The sequence below is a fragment of the Myiozetetes cayanensis genome, unplaced genomic scaffold, assembly GCF_022539395.1.
Source record: "Myiozetetes cayanensis isolate MyiCay16 unplaced genomic scaffold, myiCay2020 scf12, whole genome shotgun sequence".
Taxonomy (NCBI): domain Eukaryota; kingdom Metazoa; phylum Chordata; class Aves; order Passeriformes; family Tyrannidae; genus Myiozetetes; species Myiozetetes cayanensis.
The window spans coordinates 12,508,035-12,526,347 of NW_026086826.1; the positions used below are offsets into that span (position 1 = coordinate 12,508,035).

Below are 18,313 nucleotides of genomic sequence, written 5' to 3' on the forward strand. Positions count from 1 at the left end.
GCAGCCCGCGTGTCGGAGCTCACCTTGGCCCGGCGGGCTGCGGGCCAAATCCCGCCGGCGGCCGGAGCGGGGTCCCTGCCCTGAGGGGAGGACACGAGGCGGGCGGGGCCGGGGCTGGACCCCACCCGGGGCAGGGCCGGAGGCTGCGGCGGGGGAGGGACGGAGAGAGCGGCGAGGGAAGGAGCGGTGCGGGGTGGGAAGGAGAGGAGCACAGAGGGAAGGAGCGGGAAGGCAAGAGAAAGAGCAGGGCGCAGAGGAACGGAGCCGGGAGAGGCAGAGCGGGGAGGGACGGCCAGAGCGGAGCAGGGACGGGAAGGAGCGAGGAAGGAAGGGAAGGAGCAGAGGAGGAGCGGATCGCGCCTCAGCCGAGCCGCCGGCGCAGCCCCGCGGAGCCGGCCCCGATATCGCCTTGGAGCCGCCGCTCCGCTGCCATTCCCGCGCCATGGAGCGCTGAGGGGCTGCGGAACCTGCGGCCGAGCCGCGGACACGCCGCCGGGCCGAGGTAAGCGCTGCCGGGGCTGGGGGGCCCTGCCCGGGGGTCCCGGCGGGTCCCGGAGGGTCCCGGTACCTGTTACGTGCCCGGGGTTGGGGAGCGCGCCCGGCGAGGGGCCGATGGAGGAAAACGACTGAGTCACTTGTGGGGTGTTTCGGTGGCTCCAGTAAGTTTGGTCCCATGGAATCACATGGCGTTAAGAACTGATAGTTTGAGGGGAAAAAAAGCGGGGGGGGGTGGTGAGGCGGGGGGAAGTGTGTGTGTGGGGTGTCTTGTGGTTTTCCAGAGAGCGAAGGTGTACTTATTTGTTAAATTTAAATTATATTGTTTTTAGTCTTTCTACATCTTATGGATAGTCTATCTGTATCTCTATATTCCTTCTGTTTCTTTCTATTCCAAATTTCTGTTGGAATTGCTCATTTTATCTTGGACCTGTTAAGGTCCATGGAATTGTGTGCCCAGGATTTGTGTCCTCCAGCACATGGGCCGGGGGCTGCCATGGCCGGGTTCCACCTGCAAAACTGGTCAGCCCTCGCCCAAAGCTCCCGAGCGATCCACACCCTTGGGTCCTCTGAAATGCTGGTGGGATCAGCCCTCCCGATGTTCATCTCCCGGAGACATTTCCCCTCCCAGGCTCTCCAGCTCTGCATCATGTTCTCTGACATGTGCTTTGAGTCAGTTTGTTTTTTCTGCTTCTCCTTTTCTCAGTTCGGTGCCTGGTGGGAGTTGTGAGTTTGGGGAGGATGTGGAAGTTGAGTGTTTCCTTGGTGTAACTCCACATCAGCTCCGCGGCAGCAGCTGCCTGCAAGCCCATGGAGCAGGGAGAGCTGCTCCTTTCCCCCCTTGGGGTGGAGGTTGAGGAGTGATAAATCAGTTCCGATGTGCAACAAGCTATTCACTGTAGATCTCTCGGGGTGGGATGTAGCCATGAAGGTATTGGGTTGTTTTGTGTGGTGCTCAGCATGTGTTGCAATAGGAAACATCCCAAGAGATTACCTACACCGAGGAGAGAGTTCCTGAGGGATTTGTAAATTTTTAGCAGAATTCATACAGTGCTTTTTATCGTTTTCCTCTGAAATTCTGATGTCAGCAGTGAGTAAGGTGAATATCGCATTTGCATGTTGTAAAGCAAATGAAACACGGAACATTTTAGACCAGTTTGAGAGATGCTTGTTTTCTGTGTTTCTCACTGGTCCAGAGAGGGTGGCCGGCTTATAAACAAATCTGTGATACATAAATCATCTGGAATCTAAAGCTCTTTAGTGTGAGTGCTTCTCTAGTGCACTTATTAGGTGTACTGGCTGCATATAGCAAATTATTCATTGTAATTATGTTTCTCTTGTCATCTAATCTATTTTAATAATTTTCCATGTGCTTGCTCAGGTACTCCAGGTACAGCTATATCACCCTTTATCCTCATCTTTAGACATTTTAGATTCCAGTAAATCATTTTTAATGAAATGCTTTAATGGGAACCTGAAGTAAAATGTGAGATTCAGCCTTGTTTGCTGCTTCTTCCAAAATCATATTCAGGTTTTTCCTCAACCAACCCTGTGTTTACTCCCCAGCTCTTTCCACGTCACATGGAAACCTCTCCTTATTCAGCAGTCAAATCCTTGCTCCAGAGCCTGACTTATCCAGCAGGAAGCTTAGACCAGATTAGCTGACTAATCGTCTCTGGGAACACCAGTCTCGTTTAAAAAGTCATTACAATCAACTCTCTTGAATTCCCATATTTGAAATGAATAACCACAGATAGATTTGTGAAATCCTTCCTAAAATGGCAATTTTAAGTGCTGATGAGTTTGTTTTACCCAAACACCCTTTCCTTGGGGTGATCTGCCCCGGTGTAGATGTGGGAAGTCCTTACAGAGTGAGAAAAATGGTGTGAAAACAATTCTTAAAAATACCTTTAGTCACTTATATTAAATGCCTCTTATGCAAATAAAGCATGCAAGACTTTACACTGGTTCCATCAGTAAATAAAATAGTATAATTAGTGCAGTAGGATAAATCCAGCCTTAGCAGATGGAAAAAAAAACCAATTAGAAAGGTGTAGGACAAATAATGATGAGAAAGAACTTCCCTAAACGTGACTGTTGCAAACAGATGTGTGTCTACTTTAAATATTACTTTTAAAGCAAGTGGATATTAATCTGCTGTTATTACTCGTGCTCTGGGTGTTCTTTTTGCCCCTGTGTTTCCCTTAGTTTAGAGAATTAAAATAATTTGTCAGCTTCACTCTCAGCTTCTTGCTGCTGCAATGTTTTGGTTTCAGGCAATGCAGAGGAATGGTTTAAGTGGTGTAGGTAAAACATTTTAGCTGGATTTCTTTAATTATGAAAATAGCTTTCAGCTTGAAAAGCTTCTTTTTACAAGAAAAGAACAAATTGATAGGATCACATTCCTGGCTAAAAACATGCAAGAAAGGCCACTTTCTCTTTCCTCTTAGTTCTCTGAGTGTAAAATGCAGTTGGTTCCATTCATCTGGGAGGCCTTCATGCCAGTACATTCCGAATAGTTTAAGGATATAATCCTTATTCAGGTTAGTAAGTTAGAGAGAATATGATGAATGATACAGAGAAAGCAAGTTCAGAACCTTTTCCCTGGTCATGCAATAGAAAAGCAAGTGGGCATGCAGCATTCAAGACTTTTGATTTAATTTTTAAACTTAATTTAATTTAATTTTTCATTAGATTTCCAATTAGACCAAGGGAATACTTGCCAGAGAGTTGTTCAAGCGCAGGACTTGAATCCAAAATAATTATGGTAAATCACAGAGGTGTCCAGAATTCTGAGAAACTTTGCAAATACTAAAAAGAAAATTTGAGAGAACAATAAAAAAGCCAACCAACCAACCAAACAACAAAAAACCCCAACTGTTTATCCCTCATAGCTTAAGCCACTGTCTGAGAAATAAGACTTGGAGGAAACTTTCTGGTAGAGCAGATTATTCTGTGTCTGCCTGCAGTGGGATTTCTTGCACTTTCTGTTGCAGCATCTGGTGTTACTGTGAGTGATGAGGGAATAGATGAGTGGATGGGGATGGATTAGATCTGTGCCTCTTCAGGTGGTTACAGAGGGTAATCCTGGAAGTGCAAATGTGCGCTCTGAGTTTGGCACTTCCTCATGTTTGGCCACTTAATGATACACTTTGTTTATTCATAAATGAGGGGGAGAAAGAGCCAGAAAATTCCCATATATTTGTCTTTGTTCTCTTTTTTTTTTTTCTTTTTTTTTTTTCTTTCTTTTTTTTTTTTTCCCAATGCATGTGGGGGTTTTGTATGTGTGGATTGAGGGTTTTTTTCCTCCCCTCCATCAATCTCTTTCCTGAAAGTTTTCTCCTCTTTGGAGGCCAAGCAAAAAAGGTTATGGATATTTTTACCAATGAGGAACCAAGGCCTGGAAGAAGTAAGGACAGTCTTGGTGGTACTGAAAATGTAGGTTGGGAATTGGAACAGCGTAGAGCAAAAGTATTGTTTAGAGTGAGTTATTTTATGTAGTAAAAAAGTAGCTTATTTGGGGTAGAATTATAAAACTCGGTACCTTATGGGCTGAACATCTTTGCTGTTAAGTTGTTAAAGATTTGAGAGACGGGTAAAAGTTGGTGCCAGCGCAAACAAATGGCTTGTGATGGGCTGTGGGACAGTGGGTGAGGCTGGGATGGGTTTGCTGTTGGAGCTCAGGAGGAAGTGGGTGGGTGATACAGAGTTACCTTTGACTTCTGTGAAGCGACAGGAGATTCTGGTGGGGTGGAAGGAGCTCAGAGGTGCAATATGGCATAAAAAGCCACTGGGAAGGGAATGGGATCTGTCACAAGTTTAGGTGTTTCTCCCCATGTGTGGAAGTGCTACGTGTAGTAGTGTGGCTAAAATTAGGGCTGGCAAGCTGTGGGTTGGTGACTGTTCATTTCTGCAACACCAGTAAGGGCTGATACTAACAGGGGGTGCCTTGAAGGAGAAGTCTTGACTGGATGGTGGTTAAAGCCACAGCCCACTCAGGTTGAGCTTCTCAGCATGGATTTGGAAATGAGAGCACCAGTCACACCAGAAAGAAGGTGAATTATGGTCTTTAAAGGGTGATGGCTGGGGCCAATTAGGCAAAATGCCTTTTGCTGGGCTCTGAGGATGAGCAGCCTTGCTGAGCTGGAGTTAAGATCCAGGTTGCTGTGGTTCTGTGATTCCCTGTTAGACACTCACCCTTGTGAGCAGTGATTTAGGGGCTGCTTTGCTGCCCCAGCTGTAAGGTTTTTAGAGCTTTCACTCCAGGAAGGATTCCATCCCATACTGACCCTTCCTTGCCAGTAAACTGAGCCATTTGTCCCTTGTCTTTCTGGTGTTACCTCTTGTAATAATTGCATGTCAGCCCCTTTAGTGCCCTACTCCAGAAATTCCTTCAAACCAAGCTGTGGAGGCCATCCTGGGGTAGCCAGAGCCCAAGGAATATCCTGTCTGGCTGCTTACAGGAAAGATGAACTTGATCAAAAAGAGCTGCAGGCTTGAATTTTTGTATCATTGAAGGCTCTAAATCCTTATTATTACTCTTCTGAGGTATTTTCCTCACTGTTTGCATTCCATGCTCTGAAAATGAAAGTACTTAGCTGACTGAGGTTTTTGAAGTTTCTTTTTATAATTGAAACACCAGAGGAGCTTTCCTTCTCTGGTGCTTGAAGCCTCTGAGATTTCACTGTGGCTTGGCCAAGAAATCTTCTAGCATTTCTGTTTTCCTGTGGGCTTCAGGTGATTGGATGAAGTGCCAGTATTTCAGTGTATGATGTACTCTCTCATATATTACATTAATTCCTGGTAACAGAAAAGCAGTGGAGACCACCAGGGTCTTTTGCATCAAAGAAGTTGAGGTGACTGATGCCCTCTTTGTTCCCTGGAATGTCAGGAGTGTTGCCTGGAAGAGGATGGAAAACTTTCTGTGTAAGGTCTGGGCCATGTTCCAATAGGAGCACGGGGATGCAAACTATGAGATGACACTTTTGAGGAATACTTTGAATGTCGTTTGCTGCAATGCACCTTATTTGCCAACAGCTGCCTGTTGAGAACATTCAGCTGACCTGCCCCAGCTGCTAAATGGTTAATATGTACTCATTTGCTCTCTTAATTAATTTGCTCTCTGATAATACCCTACATTTGACCTGATTTAAGCAGCAGATTTTGCAGGGAGTGGTGGATGTTTGTGGCGCAATCTTTGCCTTCCATGCAGGAAGGGTTGGTGAGCAGCACAGGACTAGAATGACACAGAACAGGTAATAAAAGGTTGACCAGAAGGGTAACCACACAGCAGGCACTAATACCTGCTTTATCAAATAATTTTGTGCTCTCAGAAACTAGGACAGGGATTGTTGGTGTGATGTTTGCAATGAAAGAATGGTTTTCACAAGGTATTCAAGGCAGAGCTTGTGAGACAACATCCTGTCCTACAAGTGAAGAAGTAGGAAGAGAGAAAAGGGGAAAGGAACATCACCTGAAATAAATCCAAGGAAACAGGATGGTCTGCAGCTTACACAGAGCCAGACAAAACAGCAGAATGGGGGGCAGCCAATAAGGTGATGCCACGGCGTGAGTTTGTATGTCATGTCCTGCAGGAGAAGTCAGCTCTGCTCTCCTAAACCCAGGAATGAGCTCAACCTGTTGTAGAGACAACATTCATGAGGTGCTTGTGTATTGCTGACAAAGGCACCTCAGGGCAGGTGCACAAGGCAGCCACAGAGAGCTCGCAGAGGGTTTTCTCCTCAGTATTCTTTTCGGTGCTTTTCTTTCATTACAGTGTTTCTAAACTTGTAAACAAGAAGCTGACCCTTTCCTTTGCTAAATACCCATCATATTTTCAGTTTTGTTTTTCCCTGGGGTCCTGGTGAACTCAGGTGCCGCTGACACATACAACAAGCAGTGTTTTTCCTGGTAACCAAGTCAAATCAAGTGACTGCCCACAGCACAGAAGAAATCTGGAAGTTGTTGGGAGCTGTGGTGTCTCCTCACTGACGTGCAAAAATCAGGTTTGGTACCTATACCAAGGCACGTCAAGAATAACAGGGCGAAATTGCCCTTGATGGAGGAACCTTCTTGTTGCTAAACAAAGCTCACCCTCTGAGTCACACAGATTGATCTGGATTGAATGGTTTCTGCCTGTAAGATGGGCACCAAGGGACAAATTACTCTTGAGCATTGGGCGAAGGATTAGTACCATGCTCAGCTCAGAAAATAAATTCTTGCAATTGATTTTTGGTTCATTCATGCTTTTGTAATTCAGTAATTGCTTCGAGAAGGCAGTAGACCACGTCCCACTTGAATAAACAGAACAAAAAAACCTTCTGAAATTGCCAGAGCACTTGTTAAATGTGAGAGATAAATCTGGAGTGGAGCTCCTTGCAAGGGGGATACTTTCAAGAGTGCTTATAAATAGTGAGAACAGGAACTTCAGGAGGAGAGGAATCCAAAATGATTAATCCTCAGGAGTAACCACTGCTGAAACTCCGAGCCCAAATAAGAAGCAGAAAATAATCCAACAGCACAAGAGCTCTTGAGAAGAAAATAAGTATAAGACATATGGAAACCTTCAGGGTGAAGCTGCTCTGTTTGATGGGATTCTGTTCAAAGCAAATCATATTCTCAGGATGCACAGTGTGCTCAGGAATACTAATCACAAATCTCCCACTGCCTGAGTGTGGTGCAGGAGCTGAACCCACTGCTGCCTGTTTTGGTCATGCCACTGGAAGAAAAGGTGTCCATGGAGAACATTTCCAATCCCTTGCAATCAGCTTCAGCTTCCCTTACATCAGCTTGGAAAATTGTCAGTGAAATAGCACAGGATTCTCCCATTTTTCATCTGGGAACGGTGATCATGGTCTGAATTCACCAGCCATGCTTGGGCAAGAGCAAAGCACGTTTGGAAGGGGGATGTTAAGTGTCATTTGGAGAGTGCTGAGGGCACTTGGTGTGTTCAGCTGGAGGAGACTGAGGGGAGACCTCATTGCAGTTACAACTTCCTTGAGGGGGGGAGAGGAGGGGCAGGCACTGATCTCTGCTCTGTGGGGACCAGGGACAGGACCCCAGGGAATGGCCTCAAGTTGTGTCAGGGCAGGGTTTAGTGTTGGATCTCAGGAAAAGGTTCTTCCCCAGAGGGTGGTTGGGCACTGAACAGGCTCCCCAGGGCAGTGGTCACAGCACCAAGGCTGCCAGAGCTCAAGGAGTGTTTGGATGATCCTCTGGGGCACCTGGTGTGACTCTTGGGAATGGTCCTGTGCAGGGCTGAGGGTTGGACTGGATGATCCTTGTGGGTCCCTTCCAGCTCAGCATATCCTGGGATTCTTCCAGAAGTGCTTGTCTTCATACTGAGGAAAACTCTCTGGGTACATCTTTTGAGATCCTCAAAAGAGAGAAGGAATCTTGTCCCAGGTTGTCATCCTTGATAGTTTTAGCAGCTTCTCCAGGAGCCTTCGTGGTGCGGTGCCGAACAAGAAGAGCAGAGCTGGGGGGTCCCGTCCTTGGCTGCTGATCCTGAGGATTTCATGGCAGGTTCTTACCTGAGACAACTCCAACACAGGTACATCATAGGAAGCTCTAGTCCAAGGATCTATTGCTACCATTGCAATGAATATAATAGTTGTTAGGATTCCCTTCCCCATTGGTTCTTTCCAGGTGTGCTGGGCTGGGAGAAGTCAATGTGCCTCAGCTGGTTTTGTGTCACTTTTCTTTTTCCCTTCATTCCTTTGTCTGCCTCCATTCTGCATTTCCTTTCTAGAATTCATCCCAAAATTTCCATTCCAAGAGCTCTCCACTGCCTCTTCCTAATGAATTATGCATGTATGGAACTTACAGACCTTTGGGTGAAAACCATTTAGTAAAGGGAAATACTTAGAAAAGCAGGATGATTAGAAGCCTGGCACTTCTACAGCTCTTATTTTCCCATTCTGAGCTTGTATTTTGCTTTCAGCATATACAGGATATTTTGGGATCCTGAAATCCCCTGCTGGTATTGGTAGAGTTTGATGTGTTGCCTGTGTGTGTCCAGTGTTCCCCCTGCTCTGTAGGTGAATTGTGCCCCTTTGTTTTTTCCCATTTTTCTTATTTTTGGCAGAGCCACGGGACCATTGTGGTATTTTTCAAGCTGCTTGTGGGTCAGTGATGAATCAATTAAATTCTAAATGGAAGGTTTTAACTGCCTTTTCTCAGAAAGGCAAGAACAAGTCAGTGTTCAAATAAAGTCAGGCACAAGAACTGTAAAAATAAATCCTTGTTTACCTAATGCTTGGTTTCCTTCTGGAGCCTATTGGCATATCCACAGAAAACCAGATATTTTTAAAAAAGGAAAAATGACTAGAAGGAAGTAGAAAGGTACATTCTTTAGCGTCTTTCCTTATTTCTTAATCATCCACTATTAATGTAAAGCTATTTTATACTGTCCTGGTGTGGGACTCCTGTCATGGAATAGTTGGAATGAAATTAATTCCTCAGTTCAGTTATCTGTAATAAAATGTAGGAAGAATTTGGTAAGCAAAAGATAAGGTATTTGTTTAGACTCATGTAAAAATAGAGAAACTTTATGATTAAAAAATAGTCACTTAACTCTGAGCAAACTCTTACTGACTTTGTGCATATCAATAGAATTTACTGGTGAATTTTCCTAAATTAAATATTGCTTTTCTTTCGTGCCATGAGGTGTTCCTGTGGTGGACTTCGCTTGTTGCTCTCACTGCAGGAGGAATTGATGCTGATGTGAGCACCACTGTTTATTTGTAAAACAAGGACCAAGCATGTTCCAAACTCCTCCCATGGAATGGCTCATGCTGCCATGTCTCCACCAGCAGGAAGCACATGCTCCTCTTCTGCTTCACCTTAGGGCAGGGGAAACGATGCCTCACAAAGATGAGGTACCTCCTCATCCTTAAGGAAAGTAGTTTTCCGTGCTGGCATTGTGCATTGATGCATTAGAAAAGACATTTGGAACCAGCCCCCCCTCACCAAATTCCCTTCTTCCTTCCCATAATTCACTCTATATTTGGGCTGCAATGAGGTGCAACCCCTGAAGCAACTTTTTCTCTTGCTTTTTCCATTTTACTCTGCAGAGATCTCTAATCATTTCTTTATTTGATAGGTCTTGTGACTGTTTAATGGATCCAAGACCTGCTGGTGTTAGTGGGCACCAGCACTTGCTTCCAGTTTACACTGTAAAACCAGCAAGTGAACTGAAATGGGAGTGTTTGGATCAGAGTTCAGGTGCTGTCGGGTCCAGGCTCAGTGGTTTTTTTCAAAGGATTAGGCTGAGCAAAGCTTTGAATTTGGTTTTTCAGTGCTGTAGCTCTGCCAAGCTGCTGTTTGGTACCTGCACAGTGCAGGAGGTTTTCCTGGTCTGCAGATTAGCTGTGGATTTGGGAAAACACAAGTTTTTCTCTGATAGTTATAAAACTAGTGGAAATTGGAATCTCTGGTGGAAGATTCCCTGCCCATGGCAGAGGTGGAATAAGATGGTCTTTAAGGACCCTTCCAACCCAAACCAGTCCAGAATTCTATCATAAAACCATATTAAGGTCCATGATTCCATTATAAAAACAGCTTAAGCTCTACCTGCCCCATCCCAGATCTATGGCATTCCCATCTCTAATACTTCCAGGATAAATACATCCACGTTTTGTTGATGATTCCCATCACTTCTAATCCAGAGCACATTCAGTCTCTCTCTACATTTGTTCCCAGCTACTTTGTGGTTATATAAATCATATTTCTTTGAGATATTTTATACTTTTCAGGAAAGAAAGCCTATTTTGAGTTTCATTATTGATGTTGTGCCTTTGGGAGTAAACAAATTGTGCCTGGATTAAGTGAAGTGCAGTCCTGTGGCACCCACAGCTACTTTAGACTGGTTTTGACATCAGACATATGAATTCTTTGTAAGTGTGGTTACAATGGTTGGTTCTTAAAGGGTACTTATAGGTGTCTAACAACTGCACTTTTTAATCAGAGTAATTAAATTCATAAAAATTAGTCATTTGAGATTAAAAAAATATGCAGGCAGCATAAAGTCATTCCCCCTGTGTTCTTGTATTTATCTGTGCATGCTTGGTGACTAAAGCACAGGGCATGTTTTACACTGTAAATATAATCAAAATTATAATTTCCACATTTTTTATATGTATATATATATATATATGTGAAATAGCTGGAGAAGATTTCTTTCCCTGTTGGAAATCTGTGGGCTCAGATCATCTCTCCTTTATCTGCAGAGGAGGGTGAAAGGAGTGTTCTCCATATGTCTGGGGGGTTAAAATTATCCCGAGCGCTGTGTGGTGATGGTTCTGCAGATGAGCTCAGTTCTGCAATCCACACCTAAAACTGGGAAATGTAAATGGAGAAAGCAGCAGGAATGTTTCATTCCTGAGTGGTTCAAGCGGTAGGAAGTTCAGGTTCTCCGTTGCACCCCGTTGTCTTCGTACTCATGGTCTGGCCCTTTGAAATGGGACTTTTTTCTTTCAGTGAGCAGGAGGCAGTTTCTAAAAATAAGTGTATAAAGTGATATTGTAATTTTCATTTATTGACTCTCTGGGTACCTGCCAAAACTTCTGTCAGAGACCTGCAGTCATTTGTAAGGATTCACAGACTGTCTCCCAAGCCTGTGAGAGGGAAAAGATGTGGTGCCTCCTCTTGCCTCAAACTGCGGAGGAAAGAAAAAAGCCAACACCTAATACCTGCCCCCGGGTGGATGTACAGCAATAAATTCTGGGAGAAATTCCTAACTATGAGGGTAAAATTCAGGTTGCCTGGAGAAACTGTGGCTGCCCCATCCCTGGAAGTGTCCAAGACCAGGTTTGGACAGGGCTTGGAGCAGCCTGGGGTAGTGGAAGGTGCCCCTGCCCATGGGGATGAGATAAGCTCTAAGGTCCCTTCCAACCCAAAGCATTCTGGAATTCTGTGATTCTATGAGGCCAGTGCTGTTTAATCCCTGTGTGAATGGAGCAGGCAAGTGCCCTCCTTCCCTGCCACCACGCTGAGGAAGTTTTTCCATCCTCCCCATCCCACGGTGCCCCCAGGGGAAGTGAAGTCTCCTCTGTTCTCCTCTCTTGGGTAGAGGTGGCCCTTGTGATCTCCAGCTCCAAAGCCAATACAAAGGAGAATGAAAGGGGCTAATTCTGCTCGCTGCAACACCTCAGGACCTTAGGACTATCCTTGAGTTCCTTGCATTTTCCTGCAGTTTTCACCAGCAGAGGTTTGGTCATACCCTGAGGGTGTAAAATGCAGACCTCATAAATTAAATTCTGATTCTCCTTCACTCAGGCTCTCAGTGGCTTTGCTTGCAAAGGGCTCAGTCTCTCTTATGGGATGTGTTAGAAATGCTGCTCCCAGCCAGGTTCTGAGCTGTTCTGTGCTCTGTGTTTACTGTAGGAAAACAGCTGAGGGGACACATTTCGCAGTTTTATTTTGGGCATCTTGTTTGTTTTGAGGAAAAAAACCCATTTCCTTCTATTCTGAGTTCTCAAAGGAAGGAATATGAGCATTTCCTTATCTCAGTGGAAGCAGATTTATGAGGGGAGCACCTGAACGTTGGAGCTGGTTAGGAATGAAAGAGCCTTTGGAAAGGAGAAGAGAAGCAATGATATAGAGCCTCCCCCCAAGTCCTGTATGAACAGATTAAACTGAATGTAATTAATAAGAGAAGAAATCCATTAAGTTGTTATAGTAACTAGGGAGCTAAGGTTGAAAATGTATGATCTGAGTGACTCAGCTCTGGGGGAAGGGATCTGAAAGCCCACACAGAGCTGGCAGCTTCCCTTTCCCTGGGCTCCTCTCTGTCCCTGCCCCAGGAAGCTCCAGTGGAGGCACCTTGCATGGTCAGCGCTCTTCCCAAACCCTTAAGACAAGCTTATTCTCTCCGCTGCACCCTGCACCTCTCGTTATCTGCCTCTCTGGTGGGCCTTGAAGAAAGTTGACAGAACTCACCCAAAAGAAGTGATAGTGAGAGCAGTGCCAGGTCTTTCCAAGAGGCTCTTTCCTAGTGGGAAATAGGGAATCTGTGGATTCTTGTGTCCTGCAGAGTAGCACCACCTCATTTCTGGAGGTCCCTTGGAAGGAGGACATCTACTGATTTTTTTCCCTATAATTTATGTGGGATCTTACACAAAAAAAGTACATTGATTTGGTTGACCTCATTAAAAACTGCTCGTGTAGAATGTGGGAAAGGGTTGATTTATTTGTGTATCTGTGTATTTCCATCATTTGCAGTCCTTGTTTTCTCAGGATGCAGCTGCTTCCCCACAGTTCATAAACATTTACCTGCTTCCCTCCAGGTGTTTATGTCAGGGAATGACTGGATGGATGGAGAACAGTACAGAAATCTGGGGTGTTTATTTTAGCTTGGTGGGAAGATGTCTCCAGTGAAAGATGTCTCCCCCAGCCCATGGGGATTGGAAGGAGATGATCTTTAAGGACCATCCTAAACCATTCTGTGATTCTGTGTTTCCCAGTGTATCTGGTTCTCAATATTTAGTTCTGCATCCCGAATTAATAATAAACCTTTGCAATAGCAAAGCTCGTTATTTCATAATTCTCATGATTGTGTGTAGCCTCTACCTTAGGAACAACCAAGGTTTTGTTGAGAAATTAATTGCCTAATAGCATCTCTAAAGCTGAAAGTAATTTACTAATGTAATGATCTTTGTTGATCTGAAAATCATTAGGGAGTGACTAGTGGTTTATTGCATCTGTTCAGTTAAAAATGAGTATTAAAAAGGGTAAGAATTGGGATTTATTGAAAAAAACCAAAAACCAGAGGTAAGAGGCTGACTGTTGAACAACCTCAGGGTTGTTGGAGATTTCTCTGTAAGTGTTTGGTCTGATTTCTCAGGTTCAGTTACTTCAGGTTTATGTGGAATTTATGTGCTGTAGGTAGACCTTCATTTCTGGTGAAATTTAAGGATATCCAGCTACTTAATTTCTGAGCCAAACCTAACATTTTATCTACCAGCAATTAAGATGAAAAGTAATCAGGCTCCATTTACTCAGTAGAAAAGTCTGTTATCACTGGATTATCTTAAGGTCCCTTCCCACCCAAACCATTCTATGATTCTGTATTCACACAAGATAAATGCATTTGTATGTAACTGCACCAAACTGCAGGTGAGTATTTGGTTGTAGTAGAGAGTCCAAGAAAATACTCTTGTTCCTTGTACAATGTGGGATTCTTTGATCTGATCCTCACAGGAGTGACAAGGACAAGGTGAAAAGCCGACACTTTTTAATTTTTTTCTTAATGATCATATTCTCCAACCGTAAGAAAGACATTGATATTTTGCTTTAAATTTGGTAGGGAGAATAATCCCTGCTGTAAACCTGGTCTAGTGGAAGGTGCCCCTGTCCCAGGGCAGAGGGTGGAACCAGATGAGCTTTAAGGTCATTTCCATCCCAAACCAGTCTGGGATTCTGTGATTTTGTAGGTCGTTTGTCTTGTGGCATAAAAAGATCATTTCATGTCCACATCATGCTGCTGTTTTGCACTGGAACAAGCTAAACTATCATATTCTTCTGCCCTAAACAAAGGCTACTTTAAAAAAAAAAATAATGTACTGATAATACCCAAGTATTTTATTTCTGGAAAGAAGATACAGGGGGGAGTACATGAACGTCTGTGACCAAGAGAATTGCCTGTTTTAAAAAGAACTCAAATAATTCTAATACATTCTTTTGCTTTGTTGCTGCAAAGGTGAGGAACTGCCTTTTACCACCACATTTTCAAATCTTTTTAGAAGAGGAATATTAAGTGGAGTTTCCAGCCTCCTCTTCAGCAGTAGTCGAGCTTCTCTTGCTTTATAGGCCAAAGACAATTCTTGCATCCACAAATACCAGTGGTGACTTTGCATAGAATCGTAGTTTGGGTTGGAAGAGACCCTAAAGCCCATTTGGTTCCACCCCCTGCCATGGGCAGGGACACTTTCCACTATTCCAGGCTGCTCCAAGCCCTGTCCAACCTGGCCTTGGACACTTCCAGGGATGGGGCAGCCACAGCTCCTCTGGGCAGCCTGTGCCGGGGCCTCACCACCCTCACAGGGAAGAATTCATTCCCAATATTTGATCCAAGTATATCCTCTTTCAGCTTAAGGTAATTTTGACATCATGACTCCTTTTCAGTTGCTGTCATTGCTGAAAATTTCCCCCTGTGTGCAGAGAAATAGGAATTTTCTGGATGTGACCAGGCTGGGGTTCCTCTGACCATGCTTCGAACAACCTGGGCCTGTGATACATCCCTATATTTTGGACTTTCCAGTTCTGCAGTTCCCTTTGCACCTTTACCATTGAATAGTTTGGACGTACATTTGAATTTTGACAATAATTTGGAAAAAAAAAAAAAAAAGAGCCAGACTTTTTTGTGGGGACACACAAAAGGACTGAGATGTGGAGCTCGTCCCTGTGAAATGATAATTCCTTGCTCTGGAGCGCTGGGATGCTGCAAGGAGGGGTTACTGAACAGGGCTCTCTTCATTAATTGCACTCTTTGAAGTGATTGAATTGGATAAAAACTTTCTAAAGTGTTCAGCAAGAGGCAGACACTGAGTGCTGGAAGTATCAGCCCCCCATAATTAAAGGTTTGAAGAGATTTTAATAACCACGGGAAAATTACAATGAGAAGTTTGAAGCAAATGTTCACTTTCACCTCAGTTAACAGCACTTGATTTTGGAGCAAATTAAGACTGAACTGAAGTATTCTTTCATTTCTTAAAAAAAATGCTGATAATTTCAGCCTGGAATCTCAGATAATGCAAATATTTTCCCAACAAGCAAAATATCAGATACCGAAGAAAAGAAAACAGCAGTAATATAAGGAAACAGTAACATCTGCTTTGGCTACCAGTAAAATCCTGGAATAAGAAAGCTTAAATATTCATCTAAATCAGTGTTTTTCCCCTAAATCTCCTGTTATAAATTAGATGCCTCTTAAAATAGATGAAGTAATATATTGTAACAGACGTGGTCGTAGCCAGTGGCTGGTATAAAACACGTGTGTGTTTGCAGGAGGCCAAATGCTTTTCCTTTTAGTCTTCATTTTCTCTTTTTATTGGATGGGCAGACAGAAATTTCATTCTGGAAATTGCAAGCATGGAAAAAAACCTGGGATAAATCAAGTTTGTAGTTGACCATCATGTCTTTAGTACTCCCGATGGCTTTGCCTTTGCAGGTGAGATGTGAAGTTGAATTGGAATTATTCTCTGCTCCTGGATGAAAAGGGGACTTTCTGCCAAGGGATAATGTGCATGTTCCAGGGTATTTTATAAAATTTATAAAATTTTTGAGCCAATGCACCAGGGCAGGGAATGATTATTCCTGTACTTAATAACAGAGCTACTGCTGCACCAAATTTGTGATCTAAGAAAAGAAATGCTTTGTATTTCATTAACAAAAATGATACTGCAGACAGGCAGTGTTAGAAACAATAAATTGTGGGTGACTGGATGCTGTTACCCTACAAGTAACCTCATTTTGTCCTCATTTAGCAGCACACAGAGGTCTCTCCCTGACTCTGATTTCCCTTTCCTTGGACTCCTTAGAGGGCTGTATTTTATGAGCAGTCTGGGATGAGGGATTTATGGAAATGCAGCGTATCAGCTGCAGAATCCTTCTTCCTGGGGAAGGGAGGACGTCGGGGCAGGCAAAAACCACCGGCATCTGTTTGCCTTGGCACAGAGCCCCAATTTTCCCATTTATTTGGGTTTTTTGTGTGTGCCTGTGGTCAGAAGAGCTGGTTACGTGGTCTCTGTGGAAGCATTTACTCCAACTGGCCATGGGATAGGTTTGGCCCCCGGCAGTGAAATTGTTTGCTGGGTGGTGTTTCTGAGGACTCACAGGACCTACCTGAGCTCCTTTCCCAGGTGCTGTTTGAAGATACTGCTGTGTCCTGATTGTTCAGCCCCTCACATCCCGTTTTAGAAGTCATCTGCAAATCATGGAACGGTTTGGAAGGGCCCTTAAAGCCCATCTCGCTTCACCCCCCGCCGTGGGCAGGGACAACTTCCACTAGACCAGGTCACTCTTTTGCAGATCTCAGCTTTAATTTGGTTCTCCAGGGACCTCTTGCTGCCCTGATTTTTCATTTCATCTTTCCCTACTATTTTTTAGTGGTTTTTTTCAAATTCAAAGGCAAGGTTGGGAATATTCCTGTGTTACAAGGCTTCTGGAGGATGTGTTCTTCCAAGGATGGTCTGTATTTGTAGGCTTGATTCTGCTCTTCTGAGCTTGGGGTCACTGCGTGTCTTTGCTGCACGGCTCTAATATTAAAAAGAAAAATTAAAGTAAAAGAATCCTTCTTGTAGCCTATTGGAACTTTTCTCTTCCCATAAAAACCACAGGGGAAAGCGAGATCTGAGGATCTGAGAACATTTCCTCTTGGAGCAGAGCAACCTCTGGGTGAGTTTAGGAAGGGAAGAAGTAAATCAGGGGCTGGAAATCAAGTAAATCAAGGGCTGCATTAGCTGGTGGTGACACGCTAAGTTTCCCCACACTGTTGATCCAGCTAATCCCGAAGGATCTGCAGCATTTCCCTTATCTGTGGAGCCCAGCAAGGCTTAGTGCATTATGCTCCTTTCCCAATAAAAACACAGGGGGAACATGAAGTCTATTTTTTAAAAAATCAGCTTAAAAATCTAAAGGGGCAAAATTTGCCTGGCATGCATTTTCTGGGGGTTTATTTTTAAACTTTTTTTTTTTTTTTTAAGCATCATAATAATTGTTCTTTGCTCTCTAAGTGCTGTTCAGCTGCTTTCCAAGGAGTGGGAGGCTCTGCCAGTCATTTGCACAGGGAACAAGGAAGATATAAATTGCATCCTTTAATAGTCTGCTTCACTTTTCTCAGTAATTACCTTGAAAATCCTTCTGTGGTAGGTAACACTGTTAAATGAGCCCTTTGGTGCTGTCAGAACTGATTTTTAATTTAATTTCATTCGACCACGGTAGTAGAACTGTTTTATAGATATATAAGATTTAAAAACCACTAATATAGTCAGGAAAGAGAATAATGTTTCCTGCAATCCTTTCTTCTATTAATATTTGTCTGGAAGCTTCCTAAAAACAATATGGTCATATTTTCCAGGGAAAAATACTGCTTGTATCTCATGTGGGTTCTGCAGCGGCCTAACAAAAGCAAAATATTGATTTTCCTGTTGTAACTGAAATAAATGGAGAGCAATGACAACCTGGGTGACCCTCTGCTGGAAATCAAAGAGTTACTGGAATTTCTGGAGCAGATTGACTTAGTTATTCTCAGCTTTAATGATTAGGTTGCCAGAGAAAAGATGAGTCTTTGCAATCCTCTTAACCTTGGTGATATCTCGGTACGGAACCTCCTAATGAAAGTTAAGACACCGTTTTAATAAGGATAATTTACCCAGTGGTAACGTTGGAGTTTTAAAGGTGTTTTTTTTGGTCTTGTACAACTTTGACAGAGCTTTCTCAACTATCTACAAAGAGTGTCCTGCCTATAACATTCACTTTTATAATAAAAGAATTGGTTTATTTAATATGGTAGATAAATTTGCAACTTTATCCCATGGCACAGATGCCTCATGGCTTAAACCACCAGACTAATTTAGACTTGGTCAGCCTGTAATTCACAGGTTGGCAACTGGGACAAAGCTCAGAACAGCCCTGGAAGAGGATACTGGAGGAATCAGTTCTCCAGCTGGGTGATATTGGTAGGTCTAAGTTAGCAAAGTTGTTTTATAGGAGAATTGCAGTGATAAGAAATAAAGTTCATTACACCTCTCAGGGCAAATCTGCCTCCAGCTCTGGGGCCCCAGCACAGGAAGGACATGGAGCTGCTGGAGCCAGTCCA

At 43.7% G+C, this 18,313-nt stretch overlaps 1 protein-coding gene across 1 annotated transcript in view; it reads left to right on the forward strand.

Moving 5' to 3' along the window:
* The first annotated feature begins 244 nt into the window (after positions 1-244).
* PDE4B (phosphodiesterase 4B) overlaps positions 245-18,313 on the forward strand; it is a 197,659-nt gene continuing 179,590 nt past the window's right edge. The window contains exon 1 of the mRNA XM_050307439.1: positions 245-502. The gene's annotated coding sequence lies outside the window, so the exon portion shown is untranslated. The remainder of the gene's footprint in view (positions 503-18,313) is intronic.